The sequence below is a fragment of the Poecilia reticulata genome, chromosome 14, assembly GCF_904066995.2.
Source record: "Poecilia reticulata chromosome 14, P_reticulata-male-v2, whole genome shotgun sequence".
Lineage (NCBI taxonomy): Eukaryota > Metazoa > Chordata > Actinopteri > Cyprinodontiformes > Poeciliidae > Poecilia > Poecilia reticulata.
This window is the reverse complement of record NC_088843.1, coordinates 25,938,390-25,943,546: the sequence shown is the minus strand read 5'-3', so window position 1 is coordinate 25,943,546 and position 5,157 is coordinate 25,938,390. Positions and strand designations below refer to the sequence as shown.

Sequence of the window (5,157 nt, the reverse complement as noted above, 5' to 3'; positions counted from 1 at the left end):
GCAACGCAAACAAAAGCTTTCAATTTCATCCTGCAGCCTGAGACTTTCAATGCGTTTAAAAAAGATGAGAAAAAAGTGCACTAAAACACATGGCTGGGATGATGACTGTAACCTGTAGTTGTCCGTATGTAGTAATAATAATAGTAATAATAATAACACTAATAATAATAATACAATCTTTAACAGTTTCCCTCTACTTTTTGCTACAAATAAATATTAACAGCAACCATTTTGCTTTGATTACACACCTTTCATTATTACTTACCATAAGAGAAATGAAGCATGCTCTTATTAACCATGGATGTTTCATTTATGCCAAGTATGTTTCTGTCTGTTTTTATTATTTTTTAAATCTCATATCTATGTCATGTTCACATGTCACCTTGACAACCAACAAATGATTGTGCAGTTATATAATAAGAAAAACAATGTAAACTGTCACCTGCATTGTCTATACCTGCTTGTTCTTGCTGGGTCATGGCAGGACAAGCACCCTGGGAAGGTTGCCAGTCCATCACAAGGTATTATCTTCTCAATTTAAAGAAAGTTGTTTCAGCTCTTATCAGGCTCCATCACCATGGTAACTTTTGCTAGAAACCAAGTTAACTATGAAAATACTAGTCTAATATTGATTCATTGTCTTTGTTCATTCTTTCATCAGTCTTCTCTTCATGAAGGTATTCGGCTGTGGAAGAAAACCCACACTCATAGCTTGTTTCCACAGAAAAAACTCCCTTTCGAGAACTGGTTCCGGTCGGTTTTCTGGTCTGCTTTGGTGGAAAAGCCTTAAAAGGGACACTGTCTCTAAAGTGACATCTGAAGATTCCCCAGTGGCAGAATCTAACAAGTTTGTGCCAGTTATTTCTTCTCAGCCATGACTTGGAGGCAGTCATTTTTACAAATATCTCAATATATAGCCAATATTTTTTTTTTCAGTAGAGGCCAATGGAAATAGGTGCAGGAGTACAAAAGAAATTGAAATTGAGAGTAGTACCTTCATAAGAAATATCAAATTTTTGTGAGAGAACATAATGGGAGCACTTGTGAACAACAGAAACTCTACACTAAGAGGTAAGCCATGTAAAATAACAGCAGGCAAGTAGATGCTGCGATGCATGTTGAGCAGAGTTCAATATCATGTACCTCTACACTTCATGGTCTTCTGATTGGCTCAATAAATTGCATGCAGAGCATTATATGTGTTTCCATAACAAGTGTGCTCAAAACTTTCAGTATTCCACTAATCCACTAATGTCGAAAAAACACAATTTCGCAATTGCACAGTTTTGATTAAATAAGAAACACAATTAAAGTCACATAAATAAGCTTGTTTATGTGATAAGTAATTAAAAAACATGCTGCTCCATTTTTCCTCCTACCACTTCCTGTTGTCTTGTTCATCTTTTCTGCCAATAGTAGCAAAATGTCTCCATTGTTGTTTTGCAGTTTACACAAATTTTAATGCAACAGAGAAACCACATCATCATAGTGCAAAAACTTTTTATAAAAAAAAACTTGAGTTTTTTCTAAATTGCCCTGTTTCCATAAAGCAAATTTATTGTTCCAGTTTGCGCAATTTTATGATTAATGGAAACACATCTATATAGGGGGTTCCCTTGGCAAAGGTTTGCATCCAAGCCTTAAATCATCCAGATCAACGTAAAGTTTTTGATGCAGGGATATAAACATGCTATCAGTGCATTTGGAGTACACTCTAAAAAGAAAATAGTTGAACCAACTTAATTGAATTGCTTCTATAGGTAACAAGCAATTAAATTAAGTTTATTCAACTTAATTTATTAAGTTTATCCAATTCAATATATTATAATCATCCAACTCAATTTGTTAATTTATTTTAACAAATTTATTAAGTATGTTTAAGATAACAGATTTAAGTCAGTCTTACTCAAATCATTTAGTTTACTTCAAAAATGGTAAATAAACTTATATAGCGCTTTTCCAGTCATTTTGACCACTGAAAGCACTTTACACTAGAGTCACATTCACACATTTATTTAATGCACAGATCAGTAGGCAACTTGGAGTTAAGTGCCCAGGGGCACATTGACATGTGGCAGGAGGAAGCTGGAATTGAACCTACAGCTTGTGATCACAAGGCAACTACTCTACCCACAGAGCCACAGTCGCTTACCAGGGAATCTGTCCCTGGTTAGCTTGAGTCATGGTGTCAGACGAGGGATACAAATATGGTATTACACTTAATTATTTCGAGTAAAGTCAAAGTAAAAAGGTCATTTAAGGAAAAGATTTGTGTATTTAGAGGACACTGTAAAAAGAGTATTAAAATTTAGTTTGGAACTACTTAACAGTTTGAGTTGACTTTCTGTAGAATTAAGTCAAAAAGATTTTAAATGTTCATTAGAAGAAAATAAATGATTTGAGTAAGAGTGACTTAAATTTGTCATGTTAAACCCCCTTATGAATTAAGTTATAAAAACGTAGCAAATTGATTTGGAAGGACTTAGTGAATTGGGTTGGTCAGACATAGGATACGAAACTGGCATTGAACTCAATTGTTTGAAGTAAAGTCAATTCTTACTGCTTTGGTATTATATTTTAAATATGTAATATTTAAAATACATGTGGTATTATATTTTAAATATAATACCACATTAGTGGAAATATTTTAAGTGTGGTCTGAATCAAGCCAGCACAAAGTACACAAGACGTGGTCCATCGACTTGATTGGCCTGTACAGAGCTGGCAAATATACAATCTAGCATCTCTGATGAAAGTTTTTGACTTGTTGATTCCCTGCGATAAGGAATTAGTGCAGTAATGAAGGCAAAAAAGTCTCCACGCCTAGTAAAGTGTTCTAAAAGAGAGATCGGTGGATGAGTCAGTGACTAATTCTGGAATTTAAAAAATGTAAAATGGATACATTTATGAAATACTTGTAAAACCATAGAGATTATCTATTCACCAATGTGAATGGCATCAAGCACCTCCAAGGCTGGCGGATGAAAAACTCATCACCGCTGATATGTGGGGTGTGGAAGCCTAACTCCTCAATCCTAATGCTGGTTGTAGCATCATCTGATGTGTACAGACACATTCTGCTATATTCATCTCGCACAGGTCAGAGGTGAAGCGGGCCGGTGGCCTTAATTGGAGGTAAACTATAGAGCAGCATGTCAGGACTTGAAATAAAACACTTCAACTTCAATAAGCTCAGCTGCACCATAGCCAGTACACACCTTGTTTTGTGCTGAATGCCTTCTGTCAGGTTATTGATTCCCATTTCTCCACCAGGAGCGCCCCTGTGATGCTTATTAACCCTGTGGATTTAACCACACTGAAGCAAGCCGGCGTCAGACCTCCACAGGTACAAAACACTTTGCTGCTCTCTATCAGTCAGACCGAAGCAACAAGAAGAGGCTGAGCAGTCAAGTTCTTTCTTCTTTTGTGTGTGAAGGAAACATGGCAGGCTGTCAGCAGCAAAGCAAAGAAAGTCAGCCAATTAAGCTACCCGCTTGACCTGGAACTAAATCAGTACAGAAAAAAAAAAGGAAAAAAGATTGGGTTCCAAGACAGGTTTTGCAAATGCAAACTAAGATCATACAAACATTTTGTAACAATATTTTGTTGGCTTTTTCAGTCCTTTCTGTGGTAGCTTTGAAGAATGGTGAAAAACTTGATATTACCATTTCATATTTTATGTGAAGTTATTGAATAAATGTGACTTTCATTGTATTTCACTGAAAAACCCAAAACTCATTAACTAGATCTGTGTTGTCCTGTATATCCCTTGATTAAACCCAGCTGTGTTCCTTTTTCTTTGTCAGGTCCTTGTCTGGTCTAATGTCTTAAGTCTTGTGTCTAGTTGTCTAGTCTGTTTGTCTGTCTTGTCCATTGTGATTCCAGTTAATGAGCCTTAACCTTCCGCTCTCTCTACTGCCTGGATTTTGAATCATGTATTTTTGGATTATCATTAAAATCATAATTTCATTCCGCTGCGTCTGCCTCACCTCATCCACCCGCACATCATGACAGCTGCTATGCAGGACTTTTGTTTTAGATTTTTTAAGTTAAAGGCCAAAATGTTTGTTTTTAGACTGAAATATTTTCTTCAAGGTGGTGTTATTTATTTTTTGTAGGGAAACATATAAAAAAAAGCGCATATTCATGCCACCTATTCATACAATTATTAGTTGCAGTTGAGGTTGCAGATTTCTGATCTAGTTAAATTGTGCATGAATTACTAGTTTTAAACACGTATTTCTACCAATGTAAGAATTGATTAGAGGTATTCTGAAACCTTAAATTCAGTTTTTCTGAAAAAGTACAAATGTTGCCTATTGAAAAGTATTTCCATGTAATACATAGTATTTGCACTCAGCATTGGACATGATTATCTTTTTTGGAAAACTCTTTAGTCCCAAAGCTTTAATCTCTTGTCTGATGTCTTTCCTTGTGGTGATGGGTAGTTTGTAAAGTGCACCAGTCCCTCCTGTAGTAAAGCACCGTGACAAACTGATAGTGCCACCTCTGTATTTCATAGCTCATCTCTTGCCATTCTATCATGACCACTGACCTTTCCAGAAGCATGTGAGGCAACTGAAGTGTGGTCTGAGGAGCTTTAAATGATGTCCTGGGTGAATCATTGATGTGCTCTTGGAGTACAGTTGGTAGGTGGGAGTCTATTTTTTTTTCTCCAATTGTGAAAAATGGTTCTAATTGTGGTTTACTGGAGTCTAAAAGCCCTAGAGATGGATTTGAAAGCTCTTCCAGACTAATAAATGTCAACTGCTTTGTTTCTCAACAGCTATTCATTTTTTTTATTGGGGCCTGATGGTTATTTCATTCATTTATTTTTTTTCTTTTTAGCTCTGTAGCTTCTCTCTGGGAGCTTTCTTGAGTATATATAAGTCTGGCAGTAATCAGACATTGCTTAAGCCAGTGAAACTGAACTGAAAAAACAATGGCTAATAATCACACAACAAAGATTACATAAAAAAAAAAACAGTGTAATCATTGCCATAAATGTATGTTTTTTTTAGGCTTTACTGGCTCTTTCAGCATTTATTTGAGAGTGGTCAGACAGGAAAATGGGTAATGAGAGAGGGGGAAGACATGTAGCAAAGGTCATCAGGACTCAAACATGTGACAGCCACGCTGAGGACTAAGGCCTCCATA

At 36.0% G+C, this 5,157-nt stretch overlaps 1 long non-coding RNA gene across 2 annotated transcripts; it reads left to right on the top strand.

Moving 5' to 3' along the window:
- The first annotated feature begins 375 nt into the window (after positions 1-375).
- LOC108166869 (uncharacterized) lies at positions 376-3,795 on the top strand. 2 transcript variants are annotated; one of them, XR_001777259.2, is made up of 5 exons: positions 376-521; positions 662-847; positions 940-1,071; positions 3,274-3,346; positions 3,437-3,795. It is a non-coding gene; the product is annotated as an uncharacterized LOC108166869 (long non-coding RNA). The 2 variants fall into 2 exon arrangements; XR_014091011.1 differs by having other exon boundaries at positions 937-1,071.
- Positions 3,796-5,157: the final 1,362 nt, after the last annotated feature.